The following is a 22332-nucleotide window of genomic DNA, read 5'->3' on the forward strand; positions in this document are numbered from 1 at the left end:
CATATTAACTCATTGGATTACTCTATCAATCTGTCCAAGTATTTGCATAACTTACCCCATTGTTTCGTAATCCCGTAACTTGAAGTCCTATATAGACCACGCGCTGAATATTAGAAACAGTATTCCCTAGTTTTACTACTCTGCGTGGTTTGAACTTTAGGGTAAAAACACAATATTAAATAACCTATATTTCCACAAAGAACATGGCGTTTTTTATACATTCCCTTTTAGTGAATGACGTTTACATTCTTGCTGCTTTATCTTTTCTTCCTTTATAGCCCGTATTGTCTCACGAGAGCTAACCAGGACGTTTTCCTGTTTCTTTTGTGCTCCTTTTTTGCTAATGTAGCTGGCGGTCTTGTTGCTTTTTTGTCTTCTACTGCCTCCCTCACATTTATGACTCCTTGACTGGCAGGTGTAACTGCAAGTCGGAGAGACACGGGTGACTTCTTCATTTCTTGTTGAGTGAGACGAAATATATCCTTAGTGAACAAGTCTCCGTTTTTATTTTACTCTCTGATTTTTCTACCTTCCTCTTCGATCACAAATATTTAATAGGCTTCTCTATAAACTTAAAATTAAATTGTTGGGCAAATTGATATCATGATTAAATTTACTCGCAAGTTCATGCACATGGACGAAATAACTCAAAAATAGCATAGTGGTTTGTAGTTGGCCTCATTTCAATGAAGGGTATTTTTACGAAGTATAAGCAACTCATAGCTAAATTAAGAAAAACAAGAATTGTTTCTTGGATAAGAAATAGCTCATTGAAATGCATGCGTAAGTTTGATTAAGATGAGCTTCATGATGACGTACTTAAGTGGATAAACATTTAAACACAGCTTTTAAAACTTCACTTTCCTGATATTTTATTTTTATTTATTTTAAAATGTTTACCTAAATGATAAATGAACTCTTAAATGCAGCAAGTTTGTAAGTGAATCAAAGAAAGTCAGTTGTTTTAAATAAAACTATCTATAAACAACAACATATAGTACATACAGAAATAAAGGACATGGAACTATTCTTAGAGTTTTTATATTATTAGTTGAAGATGAGTTTGACTAAATGTCTGTCATTTCACTCTAACTTAAGCTTATACGAGCTGATTTATGTTTGCTCTTTCAAATTTGGCCAAGATTTAATCATCTTAATGCATTCAGTATGCTATAGATATTTATCGACTTATTTGGGCGAGGTTGAGACTAATAGTCCTTTCTTCCACCTAACCCTTACATTACAGACATTACATTGAAGACAATCACATACAACCGAGCCCTAGATGGAGGAAAATCCACCTAGGCGCGAATCGAACCCGCGACCTCAGGGTTGGTCGGCGAGGACATTTCCCCGTCGCCACCGGGGCCGGCCTTATAAATATGCACTTTTCCAGTAAAATTGAACCGACTACTGCAATATTTTGGAAAATTCCTCTATAGTATTTTCAACCATATTTATTCTACAGATATTAGCTAGAGTGAATCGCATGAAACATGAAGTAAATGCCTATTTTAGTTAACTACCTAGAACATCGTGATCCTGTGGAAGCATTCCTATTTTAAAAACGAGCATTTGAAGAACACATTAATTTTACGCCACACACAGTAAATACAGGTGAGGTAAAACTTAAAAAGCTAAAATGAGAAATAAGATGATGAGGGAAGTAACTACAAAAATTAGTGTCATGGAATGTGTTATGAATTTTTTGTAGCGAGTAGAACTTGGGAAATTGAATGATATGCTATATAGAAATTTGTGGTTTAGAGAATACTATATATTTTGACAAATATGTTTTAGCATAGATGAGGGCATTATAGAAGTGTGAATGAACGGAGAGCAGGATGAAACTTGAATCAACAATTTGAAAAAAACAGTTGAATTTCGAATGCCTGCAACAAATTTAATATTAACATAATATGCAAAATTTGCATGTTGTCGAAAACACAGAAACGCCTAAAAATAAGTGATAGAATAATCTTGGGCAAATCACTTTAAGTAGAAAAAATTACTGAAGAGTAAAAAAGGTTTATTTAATTAAATGTACATATATTCATAAAAATAAAAGAAAATATATGAACAAAAGTCGTTTAATACATTGTAAAGTCAATAAAATTCAGTGTACAATTGATAGTCTTTCAGAATAGTGATTGCATTTGGACCTCATTTAGTTTCTAACATTTAGGAAAATTATCATGCAGAACCTATTATTTAATTGACGTGAGGATAAATGAATGAGGTCTCAAAATTGCCATACATTTCAGTTGAATTATTTTCATTTATTCTTTTGTCAGCCTACAGTTATCATGATATTTTTATTTCCCTTACTTCACGTTTGATAACATAATGAAATCTTTTACCTTCTACCGACTTGGTGGCTAGCCAAGTAATTTTTAAATGTTTCCATGATGGAGAATGTACCACAGGGAGCCATCGACCGCTAGTCACATCCTTAGCACAGCCGGCCTCGAAAAGTTATACGACCTGGATACCACTGTTTACCCCCCTCCCACTCCTCTCCCTCCTACCCGAGGACAGAGGAAGTGGTTACTTTCTCCTGATTGGCGTAGCGAAGTTCCCTGCTCTGCGTTGCTCTTGTGTCAAGTTGAGTGTACAGAGGATTCCCCCGGGAAATGTGAAACAGAACAGTTTATCCCCTACGTAAAACCGCAAAATGCGGCCCTTCCCAAGAAGATGAGACGTTGGCGATGACGGCAGAATTACGGCCTTTAAAAGACTCGTGGAAGACCCCCTTCGTGAGGTTTTCCTTCTCAGTAATTCTTGGTAGCATCTTGGCTTGTTAACCAAGGAATTCAGGTTTCCGGCGGGAGTGTGTACTTTCGTGCCACGTGAATGTTTCATGCTACAGTATATGACTTTACCGTCTGCAGATAAGCTTTTCAGTTAAAGGGAAGTATTTCCAGGACAGTTTTTTCTATCTAAGCGATTTTCATAAAGGAGATACGATTGAGATATTTTTCTGATAGAACTTTATTTCAAGACAAATGCTGCGTATATTTTACTGTTTAACAACGTAAAACGACCGTGGTAGAATTTCCAATTTACCTCGTTATTTGTGTTCATCCTGTAGGTTAGGCATTTTACATTTCATAACATTATAGCATATCGCATACACTGCAGGATGATGTAAGTAATATTTAAAGGACATCGTGCGATTTAAGAACCAGTTTAAGAAGTATGTGGAGTGTTTTGTCGGTGTACACACAACAACGCACTAACAGAAAAGCTTTTGCGCATAGACTACGAATACCAGTCACCGTGCACAGTGACGTGTACATCTTCATATGTATACTCGCGTACCGCAAATGGGAATATGCTCACTATTATACGTCAGGTTTACCGAATATTAATTTCCCTTATATAAGATTCATATCCAAATGACATCCTTTTGTTATTTTTAACTTATCTCTCTATCAATATTTTTCACATTGACAATTGAAAATAGGTGCAAACGGATACTGATCAATTAATGCAGATATTATAATATAGATAATTACCATGTTATTTTTTGGAACGAATCTTTAAAATTAGTTTAAACGTCATTCTTTTCTGTAATCGAAGTAAAAAGTGACCGTGTCACGACAGAACAACTGAGTGGAAATTTCGAGTAAACTTTTGCAACGTATTTAAAATAAACCTGATTATTTGGACAACGTAATCACTGGCGATGAAACCTGAGTTTTTCAATACGACCCAGTAACAAAACGCCGAAGCTATGAGTGGCACACCGACCAGTCCCCAAAAACCAAAAAGGCAAGAATGAGCAAATTAAAGGTGAAAACAATGCTCATCGTCATTTTCGAGAGTCCATAAGGAACAATTTCAGATTGTAAATATCATTGAATATTTAAGAAAACTCAACAAAATATAATACAGCCAATATTAATTTACAAAATTTCAGGAGAACAAATTATTAACCGTGTAACGACATAAATGCAAAAATTAATCAAAAATAAGATAAAATGAATATTTCTGCTCGAAGCTAAAGCCGCTAGGAGGCCAGCAGTTCCCAATTGAGTGTAGAAATTTTCTAGTTAAGAATATTATCAACACTATCAATCAGCGTTTTAAATTCACACCGGATGTAAAGAATTAACTGTTTAAAGAAAGAAATAGTGTCTGTGCCCTCGATGATTTATTGATTTACCCTCATATTTTTCATCTTTATTTCAAATAATTGCCCACAATTTGAAATGCTAATTTTTCTCACGAAGGGCGAAAAGCAATATTTCCAATAAAACATCAAAACAGTAAAAAAACCGTTCCAACGTTTACATTGACGAATTATCACATTTTTAACGCTTTCAACGCACTGTAAATTCAAAAATAATTTTTCCTGCTGTTTATACAGGTATCTTTGTCGAAATGTAGAGAAAAAAAATGTAAATTCCCACAAAATTCGGAAACTCTCGTTAAAATCGCACATCCGAGGCTGTCTCCATTATCGAATAAGGAGAGGCATAAGGTCTTGACAATATATTTCACAGATATTAACGGACTTAAATAATTATAGATGTGCACAAAACCTTAGGACATCTTCTAAGTTTTCTTTAGTAAACTTAGGATTATCGTCATTCATTTCTATTCCCGTACTTCTTTTCTTTGGAACATCATTTATAATCTTCATTCATGATTTTGGTTAAACAAAGTAGCTTTCTCAATTTTTTCTTACTAATTTATGAAATTACTCAATACGATCTGGAAATGAAAACGCTCTGATCATAGGTAAACAATTGTAGGACGAGCATATCTACGGCTTGGTAGTGGATTCCAATCAAAATGTAAAAATGGGCACGGAATTTTTGAGAAGATCTTTCAATAGTCCTACTAGAATATCTACATTGTCTGGCTTGCCACCACGCAATTGGGGGCACCGTAAATAAAGGTAAACATGAGACTGAAATTTTTAAATGAATATGAACTAAAGGAGAATAATCAGTTATAGCTGAGGAAGTGAGAGAAATTATACAAGGTTATTTTGTTGGAATGTAGATAGTATCAAACGAGAAATATATTAAATAATAAAATAGTTATCTGTTAACTCACAAAATAATACAATCATATATCTATTTACTCCTTTACTCTTTGCATTGTAAACATTTCACATCAAAAATACGTTCCAGTAAAAAAGTAAATGAAGTTTAAGATTGTTTTAATACAATTTCCACAGCAATCTATGATGTTAAAACTAAGAATTTGGCTCAATCTAGAGAAACAGTTATCAGATTTTAGAATAACAGTTTGGATTAAACAAATGTATTTCAGATCATCATGGTTATAAAATTAAAAGTATTTATATGTAAATACTGCTACTGCAATTTTCGTCTATTTAGGAGTATCTAAAGAATAAATATGGATTTTTTTAGATTTATGCATAGAGATTTTAAGATATTTTTTAAGATATATTTTGTGTGTGTATATAAAAAAATATGTGTGTGTGTATATATATATATATATATATATATATATATATATATATATATATATATATTATTAGGTAATCTACCGGTTAAGGTAGGTTTTTGTATGGAAACAGCTACTAAATAAATATTTTGTGGTTCCTAACAAAATACAAATCCAGTGTTCTACTCAAGTCCAAGTACATCAAGTCCCTCTTCATCTGTGAGTACTTTCTTCCTTACTTCATCCCGTCCAACATCCCCCTCCTGTTCCTTCCCTTTCCTCGTTTGCCTAACATTCTCCACTCAATTACAGTCTTCAACATCCCACTGCCGGTCAATACACCCTTCATCAACTTCCCAAATCTGCTAGTATAATAGAGGTGAGAACCCGCGAGATGGCGCATATCTGGGTGGCCCAATCATTTAAACCACCCGGGCTGAAACAAGCCCACTGAATGCATCATATGGCTGCCTACATATCCCTCCCCCACCCCCTTGTTCATTTCCTATTGGTCCCTTACCTCTCCTTCCCCCACCTCTCCCCCGCACATGTCCTCTCCGCTCTGACCCATTCTGAACCCTAAGGACTAAGCCCTATACGGCGGGTGAAAATTCACACATCAGGGTAGGGGGGCCAGTTCCTTTCCCTGTGCCGGTTATGGTTCCCCAGGAAGACCTGGTACCCGAAAAATCACTTTAGCTTGGGTGGAGCTGCAGGTGCCCAGAGTGCCCTGCCCGGGAATCGAACCCGGGACCCTCCGGTCAGCAGTCCAACTCTCTACCCACTGGACTACCGCGACCCATATGTGTATATATAATATTTTTTGGTTAATATATATATATGTGTGTGTATTTTTAATATTTTTTGTTTAATATATATATATATATATATATATACTAGTATATATATACTAGTATATATAATTGGTTACATTTTTTAGCAAATTGATAGTTTCATGTAAAATAACATTGTAAAGAAATTAGTAGCAAAATGTGTGAAATACATTAAAGCCAAACACCATAAATTTTCATTTAATGGTGTTTATTTAATAAAAATTTTAGGTCGGTAATTTTATATTTCTCCCATTTTTATTATTGAAATTGAGAATGATTCATCCTATATTGCTGCTTGATTAGTTTTTATTTATATTACGATAACACTCTCGTTATGAAGTATTAATATTTGGGTGGGAATCATTAAAAGAAATACGATGCTAGGTGCGACAATGCTAGGTTTAACTTACTAAATAAATTTAGATCCGCATGTTTCAGCACCGGAGTCTCGCAAATTAATCGCACTCCAATATACATTGACCGCTTGGATCATGTAAACTAAATTCGGGAAATAAATACAAGAAATTACAGACTCAGGGACTCCTTATTCCCACGGACAAAACGGGATAGCAAACTGCAGGGTTTTATATAGCAAAAATTCCACTTGCCACCCTCAGTGTCCAGGGAAAAATTAGGTCTACTCAATCGCTGCACTTTCTGTAACCATGTGTACTTAGTTGTCAAAACCCTTACGCTGGACCCAATTAGAATGCCTTTAAATAATGTAGTCCTTTGAATAGTATTGTTTGTTCTGGCTTTTATATTTTTTTAAGATTTTCACTCTATCCCTCGTTTCTCTCCGTGGGGGAACCCTTTTGCTACCTGCAGCGTTGGGTCACATTCTCCATCTGTGTCCTTGGGGAAGAGACCGTTTTATGTTGTATTTCCATGTGGTAGTTGAATTTCGCCCTCCTATTTTTCTAATTGCACGTTATTCGATAAATTTCTCACTGCATCCTAAGTTACCATAATTTGATAGATAATAGCATGTGTATTTGCATGCGTGTAGAATGAAAAGGTTTTTGCATGAGTTTTTATGCCACTGTGCCTAATATTTTATGTGTTGATTTTGTATATGGTTATGCTCCCTTTTACGGATGGTGACCTAACACCCACCGCCACACGTCCTTTCGGCGGCTTGCGGGGTATTATGTATGTGAAGTAGAAATAAACTCGATGCGAAATCAGACGTTAAATTTTTCTGCTATCCGATGGTTAGTATTTTTCACGTCACCCACCTCAGCTATTATCACGCCTAGTTCTATTTCTGCTGGTCATTATTCACCTAAGGTCTTTCTTAAAATAAATTTTCTTTAATAAATATGTCAAGTGTATTTACAGAGATGCACAAACCATCACAATTATATCTTATTAACCTCATTCATGTACCCCTTTTCCACATCAAACAGTATTAATTATTTACAAGGACAGCCCTAATACCCTTACCTTGAATTTTGTCAGTTTATACTTTCTCTGTAAACACATCCTGGGGTCAGGTGCCGTAATAATTGGTGTTTCCGTATCAGCTCTAGACCCAAACATATTCTGCTCTACTTCCTGCTTATTTCTACTCTAGCGTGGATCATCATGTCTTCGCCATGCCAAGGTAACCTATCAAAGGTTGAATTAATGCCAGCGGTTTCGCTTTTTTTATCATTGGGAGCTATATTTGTTATTCAATCTCTTGTTATCAATTCATATTTAGCTGATTCATGGTGAATATGATGTGGCTATGCTATTACTTCATTGCATCATTAATTAACCTGTGTCAGTTAAATTGAATATTCCGGATTATGTTATCATATGCAGATATTCTATTCATCATATGTACGTATATGTATGTTCAAAGCTCGGTACGCTCGATGTCTAACTCGGGAATCCGGAAGAGTTCACTGCAATTAAGATGGAAATCAAATGAAAATCGTATGTAGAGCGTTGTTGCCGATAGAAAATATACTTATCTATTGATTAATTATGATCAAGGGATTTATATTAATGGCCTTAATAAATTATTTTAATAATTGGGTTGAAAAATATAGATATTTTCGTAAAATGTATTTTGAATTGACTCCTTGTATGCCTGCGTTTCGGAGGGATCATTGGGCTCATTGTCTGCAAGCATTAAATGTTCATGAAGTTCACAGGAACCCATGAGCTTGAACAATTCACATTGCTATTTGAAAATATTTGTCGTGGATAACTAAAATAATTCTATCTAAAATTACTGCCTGGAAAAAGGCATGGCATCATTTGTCTTGATATTTCGGGGATAGAAGAAAATTTCCGTTTTCCAAATAGAAATGTGCAGTTTTCCATCCTTGGGAATTTACTCCTGGTACATATTAAAGATATATCAACCTTTAGTTACCATCAACCGTTGATAAATAATTGATGGAACTTTCATGAAAACGGAAACAGATTCGGTACTAAATACAAATCAGTCAAGAATATCCCAGAAATCGGTTTTTGACCAAGCTATTCCCAGGGGGTTTACTCTTTGCATTATTTTGGCAATGAATGCCCGTATCGTAATTTCGTTTAATCCGAAGTTCAATCAATTTGTGCCTAATTTGGAAGCTGAATTTCCAAGCGGTCCTATATATACTCTTCAACTGTTAGCACTCGACTTATTGCCTGGGGGTATTTCCTCTCTGATGTTTTCCTTTTGCAGCTTAAATCATCATATAGAGCAGTCACGAACTTTAATTCATGCCGAATTGATAGGTAACTACTAATTTGGCTCTTGTATAGGTGTACTTCAACGCAAGTAACGTTAAAAAGGTCATTCGATTAGGTGTCGGTAGTTTCCCAATTCATTATAAACTGACCTTTTCCTGAGAGATATTGACTTTATTTTTATTGAACATTGAGCATTAGGTAGATTGCATTCTTATGAGCATCTAATGGTATGTCACTGCTCACTCCTATACTACCTGAGTTATTTTTCACGCAGTAGTGTGATTTAACCTGTAAAGAAAATCTGTGGCTGAAAAGAAATGTTTTGTAGCACCATGTCACCTTTTTACAGCAAATATAATACCACTCTGACTCCTATTTACGTCAAAAGGCTGCGTTGTCTCAGAAAATAATGTCTGGCATTAAACGGAAAGGGGCAAAGTCGAATATCGTGTAAAATAAGATCCGAATTACTTCCGCTTGCTTATTACGACGCAGTTTTAATGGTCACGAGTATTCATTGTTTTGACTCGTTATGCCTTAATTACGAGCCTCGTTATTTGTATTCTTCCAGTTGAGAAAAACATTAACAGAGTGACGGAGTCGCCACTCCACCATGTTTGTATTGAACGAGTGCAAATCACAGCATAGTCTGGTCCCGAGACGTATGTAATGCATACCAAGTAGATGGATGAGAAAGTAGTTCACTTAAATCCACGTGTCTGTAAGCCTTATATGCTTGCATGGTATAAGTATGTCTTTTCTTTAATTATTCCATCGAAAAATTGAAGTTTGTAGCGTGAATGTGTTTGATGGATGAATTCATGAGAGAAAGGTACGGGGTTTAGGCAGATTTGTTCAATAAAGATATAAATAGATCCCAATTCTATATGGCGACACTGCGCTACACTATTATTAGATGAGAGTCAAAAGGATCTTCAAGGAACCTGGAATGATTTCTGTGGTGTTCAATATAAACTGAAAAATTACCAAATTATTCATTTTGGTCTCTCAATGGTAATGGTTTTTTGAAGTACTAGCTCGTCCACGCTTTATTCCTTCCATTGCATTGAAACTCAGGTCCACAATACGTAGCTTCCTCTTGCTCATGTACTCCTTGATTCTCCTGTAATTTTAGCGATTCCTCTTCATTATATTTTCGTCCTTCGCCAGGAAAGCAGACTTTAATGCATCTGGCCACCACTTCCCGTTTGGAGGAGACCGGCAACATGATTCTTTATCAAATTTTGTCTATTTTCTTCGTATATTTGTTCAGACCACCACATATGCAAATGAGTCAAGAGCATTACACATAAAGGTACCATAAATGTACCTGTAGATAAGTTTCAATCGTGTGATAGTGGAAAAAGAAGGTGAGCGTTCGAGTACCCGAAACGTTAGCTTGTTTCAGGGTTTTTTGCCGTGGGGAAACAATGAAAGCTTGCAGCAATTTTGCATTCAAGACGATGGGAGAAATTGTGGCCGTTGAAAATACGAGAACTTTCATTCTCATTAAGAATTCAGAAAAGGGGTTCAACATACAGGGTGCGGCAGCATAACTTGGTGATTTTAAGGTCATTTGAATATAATGTATTTAACGTTTATGGCCACGTCGTAACAGTCTCAAAAGCATTCACAGACATACTACCTATTTGATACAACACCGTGAAGTCGGCGTAATAAGGCTTTGCGAGATTGAGATATATTTATTGACGGCACTGTCGCATCTCATATCCATATCCCCAAATTTTATAGCCCTGTCGACAAAGGAACGCGATAGGAATATGGAATGACATATCATAAAAATATCGTCAAGTGACACGGCTGTATTATTCGATATGGATACTTTGCGCACTATGTAAGACGGCGATCTCCGTTTATACCGCCGAGCGGCAAAGAATTCCGTCTCCACTCGAGAATTTGTGAATATTAAACTTTGAAGAGCCTCAGCACCAATTGTATTCCACCCCATCTACTCAATAAAACCTTCCTCAATGGAACTTAACAAATAAATGTATGGAGAGTAATGTTGATAACTTTTTTAAATTAACGAGGATATGACCTCAGTTCTAGGGCTCTGAACTCAATGTTCTTATAACAAGCATACTCCCTTCAAGAAAAATTCCTTTTAGATTTATTTGAATATGGTTCCATATGGTTTACACTGAGGTGATGCATAAACATTTCTTCTATTAGGATTTTATGAATGCATTAAATTGGTTTTTATTTAGGTATTATGTTGCTCTGATGGAGGAATGCTGGGGTTTTGTTATAAAAAAAGCCAAATAACTCTTATCCCTTAATAATATTTCAGTTTTTCTTTTTGTCACAGTTCTGTTTTTCATCTTCAACCATGGCCAACTGTTTATTGTCCTTGTCTTCTATTATCAGCCACTCCGAAATGTTAACCTTCAAACTCATCAAATACTTTTGAACTTACGGTGATCTAAAAACAATATTTTTTCTAAAGTTTTCACTAATTATTATTAATAGCCGTAAAGTTTGTTTATTTTTGTTATTACGATTCCACTTCAGTCTGAAACCAACGTTCCCGAAAAGGCGTTTAATTTTTAAGAGCTTCATAAAATGTAAAAACTGGATTTTATTTAAAATTAGCGAATTCAACTAAAAATCAGAACTTGTTGAGTTCTTATTACTAGTGCTTGAGGAAAAACGGTGAGGTATGCAGGGCGAGCGATGAGAAAATCGAAGTCTTAACGGTGGGGCGGTGAGACTTTTAGTTGTGGGGCAAACCCCTGCGGGACCGGAAGGGGTGTTGGGAGAAGGGGCTTTGCCATCGGCATGGATGGGGTCCTGCCCCTTCTGGTTGGACGAGGGGTTAAGGGACTCAGGAGGCTGGCTGGGAGCGGGGTGGTTGGTGCGAGAGCACAGGCAAGGCGATGGGGTGGGGGTTAAAAGTTAAAGGAAATGCGTCTTGGGGAAAGGGACGGGGGATTTGATTTTTTTATTTCCGGCACAAGGGAAAGGGATGATACACCGGGAAACGTAAAGGAGAAAAGAAGATGGATAAGGGAGGTAAGGAAAGGGAGCGACGGCCCGGGGCAAGAACGGCACTTAGGAGTGAAAAACGACCAGGGAGCTTGCAGGATCGTGCGACCCCCTAAACCGAAAGGTTGCGTTTTAAAACACCACCATCCGGGGTAAGGGATTGAAATTAGGACGAAGAGCTTTGATATATATAATCATATATAATATATATACATAATACATACAGTATATATATATATATATATATATATATATATGTTTATATATGCACCACATTATCTTTGCACAAGATTTCATTATTCAGCTGAAACCCTTTTGAAAAGGTGGCGGTTAAATGCTGAAAATGAGTTCGTAATTCTTGACCAGATGAATAAAAAACTAAGTTAGGGGTACCAAGGGTGTTGTTACAGGTTCTCCGTATAGGAAAGTAGATAGGTATGTAGGGTTGGTGTAGAGAGTAGTTTGGCTCCCAGGATGGTTTTCCTCGAAGGATTCTCGGATCCTTGTTCGAGGGCGTGGCAGACATGTTCGCTATGCCTTACGGATATCGTGTTGACTCATCCTTTCCCCTGAGGGATATCACTCTTATCACCATGGGTCGATATCAACAGGGTCAGCTGCATGAGGTATAATTTGTCAATTTATTGGCTTGACATTGTCGAATTAGGTTTATTGGTGATTTTGTAAATAAAAAAATATTTGCGGTGGTTTTTAAAAATGTTTTTCCTTTTAATGAAATCGTGTACGGTCGTGTATATACGGTTTTTCATCTGCAATGACGATTTTATGACCTCACCAATGTAAAGACGAATTTATGTCCGTAGTAAAAGTTATTCTATTAAGTTATTTTAGGTATTTATCTATATTACATATGTATTTTATATTAGGTATTTTATTAGTTGTTCCTGTCCGTTGTAAAGGTCATTGAATAATATAACTTTATTATTAAAGGTCATTGAATAATATAACGAAATTAAATGGAGTAAAATATTTGTAAGTGCAGTCAAAAATATCGCAATGCGAAATAAAATTGATTGGTTTCATATACATGATTACATCATATATCCAAGCCTTAAGGGGTCGTGTATGAGCTACGTTAATTGGGAAACGGAGGTTTGAGTCAGCGTGATGCTCAAATATGAGCAAATTATATGAAGGTTTTGGCATTTCGTGAATTCAGTTAATATGTTTCCATGAAAATAATCACCAATGTTTTACTTGAAAATAACCTGAACCATGAAGATGTTATATTGAAAAGGGAGTAATGAACAGCATCAGTTTTTGCATAATTTCTGTTGGTTTATTTAGTTTTCTGCGAGCTGTAGTATTGACAATACCAATCTAAATATATGGCGTGAATTTGGACGCATCTTAAAAAATGTGACTTCCTTGTGAGTTAGAGGTTAGTAAGGACATGACAAGGCATGAAGGTGGAAAGAGGGCAGTAATGAAATGTCCGATTCCAAATCTAAGCCTATTTTTGACGACGACAGCTATGATATTTTTTGTCCTCCCCATAAAGATATAAGAATAAAGGATTAAAAAATGTTGCCATAACATTTATCTCGGTAAGAGTGTCTCCGGATCGTTGATGTAAGAGATTAGTCAAGCTTTAAGTGAATTTCGCTGCATACCTTGTTTTAAATATGACGGCAGAATAATAACTTTGAAAACATAAGGGTTTGCTAGTGTTACATTTGGAATTGTGGTCAAATATTCATTCGTAATTATTTAGATTTCATATTTTGGCTGTCAATAAAATGAGAGTTTGTATATTTTGACTTTGTATAAACATTGTAAACTTCTATCGGTGAAACTATGTCTAGAAATGAAGCAAAACAACCACTTTTTATTTTGGCCCGAACTATAATTCATTGACCTGCCACGTGATTCTTTGCCATATTGTCAATGCCGGTCTGTAATATAGAAAGAAATTCCGAAATATTTTGAATGTTTTCCTCTATTCAGCCTTGAAAATGATACAAGTATTTCGCAAGAGATGAGAATGCGAAAAAAATACCTCGTAATTTTCATAAACTCCATTTTATTCGTTTGATTTGACCGTTTTCAACCCCCTAAATCCCCGCGAGGTGTCAACGGAACCGGGAATCTCGTAAAAATCTCGTCGCCACGTCAATGTAATACGCGGCGGCGACGTACTCTCTTGCTAGTTTTACGTTCGTTCATTTCCAAAACACACCTTGGTAATACTAAAGTTTTCCTATTGCTCTTGCCCTGAAGGAGGAACTTTAAATTATACGCGATAATCAGAATATAACTAACGAAAAACATAGCTTGTGGTGTAACTATTAACGTAAATTGCCCTTGTTTCAGTATAAAGTTTTTCGTTTAATGTCCAAGTTTGATATCGCAACTGAGATTCATCATTTATTTTTAAGTGCTCTTTTTTTCGTGACTCGTTTTTGCTGGATATTTGGACGAGTTATCGATCTATGATTTTACAGATGACACTTTTTGCTAAAAAATAATCCTAAAATGCTCCAGTATCTGCAATTCATTGTAATTATATTTGAATATTATTAAGTGGGTGAAATAGGGTCAGACGTCAATTTTGTGATTAATCTTCTCTTGTTGGACTATGCGTTGGCTATAATACAATATAAATCAACGAAAATTCCACGAACACGTTCAATGTAGTCATGACCCAGGATAAGATTTTCAAAGGTGACAAGATTGTGTGAAGAGCGTAGAGTATACACTAACGTTCATATTTCTAATTCAGTCTTCGTTGACTATTTTCTACCGTCCTTTCAGTATAAATAGAATATTCCAGCACTAAAATCAACCGTTGTACAACTTGAGCAACCCAATTAGTTCCACATATCTGTCCACTATTTGGTATAAATTACGAACATTGGGATCGCATAGCACTATTTATTTCCGCAACACGTTTTATTTCATAACGTCGCTTTAGCTAAGAAATGTCAAGTACCACCCTGGAGGTATAATTGAAAGGGAACAGTCGTAGATGACAACCTGGTGGTGGAATAGGTTGACAAGGAAGATAAGAGGAAAACTTGATGCATTAAAAATTTTACGAAATAATATTTGCAAGACAGCTTCATTCCCACTAATATTTTGATTATACTTGTAACTTTTTGCTCTGTAATAAAGAAATCAAAACACAACTAACAAGGTAACAAGTTCATTCGATTCCAATATTTCTTTATATTTAATGGTTATAATAACTGATATGCACTTGAACAGCCGATTAGAAAGATGCATGGAAATTGAAAAGTCGTGAAAAATATTGATAAAAATTCTCTCATTTGTTTTATAAGTTACTGTTGAAATGAATATATCTTTCAGGTAATTTAGTTTCATAAAAATTTACTCTTAAATTTAGAAAATATTCATTGTTTGTAAGTACGTCCACGCGGTGGCATATCTCTGCTTGTAAGGTGGTTTCGTATACAAGGAAAACAGGTATTTGATTAGGCTTAATCGAAGCTTGAGCGGTCCCCATGCACGTCTGTTGTTTTGCTGGTGGGTGTAAACACCCACAACACTTCCTAGTTACGCAGTCCACTACCAATCTTGCAGCTATAACCACAGCCTGGCGTCCTCAGAAACCGCGCGCCTTCGGATAGATCTCACGGCGTAGGAGAACGAAATTAATTCAAACGCCATGCTAACAGCTATCAATCATGTCAATTTTCCCTCAAAAACTAGTAAAAAATGTGTCAATGAGGAAAATAATCAATGAAATTTCTTAATTTTACATCTTAACCATCAACTCTGTATTTTTACTATAATAATAAAAACGTTTAATAAATTTGCAAACAGGCCTTAATGAGAAAACTAAATTACTTAGACAGGTAATAAATATGGGCAAATTTGCTTTTGCATAAAAGGGAATAAGCAATAGTAATAAAGGTACCTGTTTTTTTACATCGGCTGATGAGGTGCGTTTAAAGGATGCGTAGGACATTTTTAGTCAAAATGAATACATTTACGTGCATGTAATGTATGTGTATGAAATCATCGCGAAATATTTTTTAATACAATTAAGCCTGTGTAGCAAATAAAGTCGATATTTTTGCCCTTAATTATTTGAAAAACGATAAATGGTTGAAATGAAAAACCACTTCACCAATCATTGCTGCGTATTAATAATGTGATAAAAATGAACTAAAGTTTAAACGATGTTAAGTGATTTCTATGATAGATTCGTATTGAGATCCAAAGCCGTAACTCAATTCCCATCCAGTTGCTATTCACCTTATTGATACTGAGGTTCATACGGGATAGGATTCGTTGGCAATCATTATTCGCTTAAAATGTATGGAATAGAATTCATTGTTCATGAATAAAAATAATTTTCCAAATTGGGATACGAAGTTACTCTTTGTATTCGCTTTCAAAATAGTCCAGTTTTACTGATATGGTTTGCGCATTTTACTGAAAGGGAAAAAATAATTAAAATTTACCTAAAAATGAACTAAATTTATTTCATATTTAACGAACTTGGGAATTATGCACATGTATTAAACTAAGCTTACTGCGTTTGTCGCTGAATTTCAACTTAGATATGGAACGGTGTTAATTTATATCTTTTTTTATTGTGAAATGTGTAGGTATGGTTAAATTTGTAATATTAGATAAGCCTCGATGGTTTTTGAGAATTTACTAGTTAAAAGAATTAACGAGAAAGTACTTTGCCTTTAATATGAGCATTTGAAAATTTTTATGCTTACACGGAATAGATGTGTTTAAAATATTCTTGTATAATGACTCTTTCTAACCAACTGAAAATAGTGCTCTCAAGTGATGTCGAATTGGAAATGCCCTTATACTGATTTATATTAGAATGTTTTTTTAACATTTTAAGAAAAGATTTTGATTAGGTTAACTTTAATTTGTTAATTTAATTTTTTAAGTCGGCAAAAGTGACTCGAAGGTCAAGGAACGTTGTTACCACGCTCTTGTAAGGCCTCATTTAGAATACGCATGCAGCGTGTGGGATCCGAGTGAAAAAGGTCTCATTCGGGAAATTGAGAAGGTTCAACGCCGGGCAGCCCGTTTTGTAAAAAATTCCTACGATAAAACGCAAAGCGTCACCGAAATGCTCATGGATTTGGGGTGGGAATCATTGGCTGAGAGACGATTCAATGCAAGATTGAAATTATTAAATAAATTTAGATCCGCATGTTTCAGCACCGAGGTCTCGCAAATTATTCGTACTCCTACATACATTGGTCGCTTGGATCATGCATATAAAATTCGGGAAATAGATGCCAGAACTAGCCGACTCAAGGACTCCTTCTTCCCACGGACAATACGGGATAGCAACTGTAGGGTTATAGATAGCAAAAATTCCACTTGCCACCCTCAGCGTCTAAAAAATAATTAGTTGTATTTAAATGCATGCTCTTCCACTAACCTTATGTGTTTTGCTATAATAACCCATTCTTTCCGAATGACCTCATTCGTGTTCCGTTCATCTGTTTTTAAGTTTCCCTTTCAATCCCTCGTCCCTCTCCGCGGGGGCAAATTCCTGCTACTTGCAACGTTGGGTCGCATTCCCTGCCAATTAGAGACTCTTTGGGGGTAGAGTGTTTCGTGGTGCATTTTCATGTGGTAGTGATGTTTCAATTTCTTGCTTGTTGTGTCCTGGCTTCCGTGTTGTAGAATGTCTTTCGTGCTGCATCATGGGGTGCAGTTTTTTAGTTGTTTTGCGGTATATGTGTTTGCATGAGTATTGGATGAAGGGATTTTTGCATGAGTGTGTGCGCTGCTGTGGGGGTAATTTTCCGTGTTGTTTTTTTTTTTGCATGTGGTATTTTTCTTTTTTACGGTTGGTGACCTAACACCCCCCGCCACACGCCCTTGCGGCGGCTTGCGGGGTATTATGTAGATGTAGATGTAGATGTAATTTTTAAATTCATAGCAAGATTTATGATTTTTTCAGCTAAAATTGTTGGACCTAATTTATTTACCAACTTGGATTTTTTCACTCCGAAACAGTTCTTCCCGAAAACGACTGTTACCATTTCTTGGACATTATCAAAAAATTACGTTCAGACGACGTGTTTATCTTTCCAATACATACAGTTTTTAATATGGGAAAGGGTATTGAGTATTTACTAGCTGATGAAAAATACCAATTATTTTCCATCTCATTTTCATGCTTTGAACATTCCTTACAAATTTGTGATTTTAGTGTAGCACGTTAAAGCGATAGTCTTAGTAAAGACTATATTATAGTGACACCGTGAGTGAAGATTTTAATGAACATTGCACCAAATTGCATATGAAATACTTGACTGGAATAGATAGGAATGAAAAGTCACTCGCATTTCTATTACGGTGGCATGCCCTGCCGCTAAAAAGAATAATTGAGTGGAAGCACTTTTAAATCAGTTAAAATGGTTGAGGTTCATTGTTTGCAATCATGCATTCTCACACTCATCCCGATCTCCCGCGGAAATCTTGGCAAAGGATCGGAAAAATGGAGATGCTGGAAAACCTGTTGGAAAAGCAACAAGACGGAGGGCGTGTGACCGGAGAGGAGTTGAGTCCCATAAAAAATAGAGGGCGGATAAGGGTGGTACCTGTGGATCGATATTTCCATCAGAGGGGAGCGTGGTGAACAGAGGGGCAAGTGCGAGGGAGAGGCCTAGTGGGAGGGAAAGACGGAGTGATGGGGAATGCTTGAGATTTTCCGATTTCCGCTGTTTTTTTCCTTCCTGTGGTTGGGCCCGTAGGGGAGGGGAGATAATAAGGACCGGGAGAAAGCGAGAGAGAGAGAGGAAGATGAAGGGGAGAGACGGAGAGTGAGGCCAGGGGAAAAAAAGAGTTGTGATGGAGTGCAGATCAAAGCGCAATTGGCCGGTCAGGTGGGCGGGGATCGGTCACTAATGCCCTCCCGGCTCCCCTCCTCCTGGTCAATGGGACAGTGACCCCCGGCACGTTTGGGTGGGAGAACTGGAAAAGGGGCAGTTTTCAAAAGATAAAGGGTAATGTGCGGGGGCGTATATGTGGAGAGAAGGAAAAAAGGGTGCTCCCGGGTTTGGACGGAGGAATGTTTCCAATGTTTCCCACCGCGGCCATCAGTATGGGATGGAGGTAAAAAAACACTTATTATTCCCCCTTTTTCTCCTCATGCAATAATTTACCCCAGTGGAGAAAATAATTTATACCGTAGCGGGCGGGAGCAAATGGTTTTCCTTTCTAGGACACAGTTCTACTGCTGTGGGGTCCATAAATGACGAGATTAATTTGACAAAGGTCTGCCAACAAATGTTTAAGCCAAACTCTTCCATAGCTGAGTATATTACCATCCCGTTGTGAAAAGAAATCCTGGTATTGAAATTCAAACGAGTAAATGCATTCATTTGTACATGCGTTAAGGGATGAAAACAAAGGAAGTAAATGAGGCCGAGACGCAAAATACTTATTATTTACAAATCCTGTAAAACAGACAAAATCTCTGATGTAGTAGGTCTTTAGCGTTAAAATTATTATTTAATAATAATTATGGTCAAAAAATTAAGAGGAATATTCTATTTGAAATTTTTGAGGAAAAATATTTATTCGACGAAATATTGAGTATTATACATCATTGTAAAATATAATTATAAAAGGAGTATCTCCTTGATCAATTAAACTTTTAAACATTTTATACCATTGCGAAACCAATGTCGTAAATACATTTTCTAGGTGGAAAAGCCAAATTATTAATTTTGGAATTTCAATGAGTATCTCCCTATTTTATCTGAAATAGTTTACTTAAACTACCACGCCATGTGATGGCATCACTAAATGGCCTTACTAAATCCAAATATCTATCATAGAATAAATTTTCAATTGCAATCGCATCATGCGGTATTCGCAGCCGTAGGGTTTTGCTATGCCAATTTTTCTCTATAAATATATTGGAAAGAACTGTATAGTAAAGAACTTAGACCAAGAAAAGTTAGACATTGAACAAGAATATGACGTAAAGGAAGACAGCTTAGGTCCACGCATACTAGACAATGAGATAGAAAGGGCATTAAGGCAGATGAAACTTGATAAGTCCGTGGGTGTGGATAATATCCCCGCGGAACTATTGAAATGTTTAGGAAAATATGGGAGGAAGAGGCTATTTGGGCTGATTCGTAGTATTTATGAGGAAGGAATCTAGCCGGAAGACTTTGTGAGATCAGTTTTAGTTCCTATTCCGAAAAAGGTAAAGGCTACATCATGTGAGGACCAGAGAACGATAAGTTTGATATCCCACGCAGCTAAAGTTGTTCTCAGGAACATAAACAATAGGATAGAGAGTACGGCAAATGATTACTTAGGGGGTGATCAGTTTGGGTTTAGGAAGGGGAGAGGTACGCGTGATGCCATTGCAGTATTGAAATTATTAATCGAGAGGAATATAGAACACAACCAGGAGGTATTTGCCTATTTCGTAGATTTCGAAAAAGCGTTTGATAGGGTGAATTGGGAAAAACTAATGAGTATATTGGAGGGAAAAGAGGCTAATCCGCAACCTGTACATGTCTCAGACTGCTCAGGTGCGGGTGGGAAACGGGGAGTCCGGTTGGGCAGTGTTAGGAAGAGGTGTAAGGCAGGGTTGCCCATTATCACCGTTGCTGCTCAACCTGTATGCAGAGGAAATGATCAAAGAGGCATGGGAAGAACTGGAGGTAGGAATGAAGGTGGCCGGGGAATTCGTAAAATCAGTTAGGTTTGCTCATGACCAAGCTTTAGTTTGTCAGTCAGCCAAGGGGCTGCAAGCATTGCTTACTGAATTGGAAATTCAGTGCGACATGTATGGGATGAGAATCAATATTAATAAAACAAAGTTATTGCGATTTTGTAGAAAGAAAAAGGCTAAGCTTAACATTAAAATCGGAGGACAAAAACTAGAGCAGGTAGAACAGTTTACGCATCTCGGTAGTGTTTTGGACCAACACGGTCAAAGTAGTAGGGACGTAAGGAGAAGAATTGCGCTAGGCAAAGAGGCTTTCACAAGGAGGAGGGAGTTGATGACAGGGACTTTGAGTAAGGATATTAAGAAAATACTCGTAAATACTTTGATATGGAGCGTAGCTATGTACGGCGCGGAAACGTGGTCATTTAAGCAGGAGGATAGACGCAGACTGGAGGATTTTGAAATGTGGGTGTGGAGAAGAATGGAGAAGGTGAAATGGACAGAGAAGAAAAAAAACGAGGAAGTCCTTGGTATGGTGGGCGAAGAGAGGGGTTTGTTGGGAGAAATTTTATGGAGGCAGGAAAAGTGGATGGAGGGTGTACTGACCGGCAGTGGGTTGTTGAAGACTATGATTGAGGGGAGAATGTTAGGCAAACGAGGAAAGGGAAGGAACAGGATAGGGATGTTGGACGGGATGAAGGGAGGAAGAAAGTACTCAGAGCTGAAGAGGGACCTGATGTAGGGTGGGATGTTGTGCTTTGCTAGGGGCCACAAATTGTTGAATTAGTAATTTTGTCCTTCCAAAAACCTACCTTAACCGGTAGATTACCTAATAATAAATAAATGTATTGGCGCCCGTTTTTCTAAAGATACCTATTCACCTCTTCGACGAAAGTAATGTAGCTATCTGGTACATTTTCTCCTCTGAATTGGACATTATATCGTTGAAGATTCTTAGTTTTATTCAATTACTTTTCACAAAAACAATTGTTTTTCTCTTGAACAGAATTATTAAATATACATGACGTGTTAATCGTAATACGCTTTGCTAAAACCAATTTCATTTTCTTTCATTAAGGTACGCTGTTTTAGAAGATTCCCGCCGAACCCCCACGACACGGTGGTGGGCTCCACTGATACTTATCCTGGGCTATGCACTGGAGGTATGTAATATTTTCTGATTTTCATTTTTGCGGATTAATTTTTGGCTTAAGATACATTCATGTCAAAATTTTAGTTAATTAGTGTACCAAAGTTCCAATTTCAAACAAATCGATTTAAAAAAATAATAAAAGTGTGCACTAGTAAATCTCATGTGACATGGTCAAATTATGGAGCGTCTATAGTCAATAGTTAATACGAGGGTCATCCGGAAAGTAGTACCCGTTCGTGCCGCATGAAGTGCTGACGACGCGAGTAGCCGCTGGACGAGGTCAGATAGCTTCAGTGGCTTGTCTGCCTTCTCTGAGCCAAGTTGCGTGACGCTAGCATTGCCTGTGTTGTTTCTGTGATTGTTTACAATGTTTAAAAAAATTGAGAACGCCGCCAGTTGTGAAGTGAGGGCAGTGATTAAATTCCTCAATGCAAGAAACGTTCGCCCATGTGATATTCATCGCCAATTAAAGGAGGTGTATGGAGAAAATGTAATGGACGAGTCGTCTGTTCGGCGGTGGTGTCGCAACTTCAACATGGGGAGGGGGAACACACACGACGATGAGCGTT

General features: G+C 36.8%; 1 long non-coding RNA gene across 1 annotated transcript in view; it reads left to right on the top strand.

Annotated features, from left to right (window-relative positions):
* The window catches only part of LOC139698684 (uncharacterized), a 127627-nt gene extending 105852 nt beyond the window's left edge, over positions 1-21775 (top strand). Inside the window, exon 3 of the long non-coding RNA XR_011703006.1 lies at positions 21689-21775. This is a non-coding gene — a long non-coding RNA (uncharacterized lncRNA). The remainder of the gene's footprint in view (positions 1-21688) is intronic.
* The last annotated feature ends 557 nt before the right edge of the window (positions 21776-22332 follow it).

The sequence above is a fragment of the Hetaerina americana genome, unplaced genomic scaffold (assembly GCF_022747635.1).
Source record: "Hetaerina americana unplaced genomic scaffold, ioHetAmer1.1.p SCAF_10, whole genome shotgun sequence".
Lineage (NCBI taxonomy): Eukaryota > Metazoa > Arthropoda > Insecta > Odonata > Calopterygidae > Hetaerina > Hetaerina americana.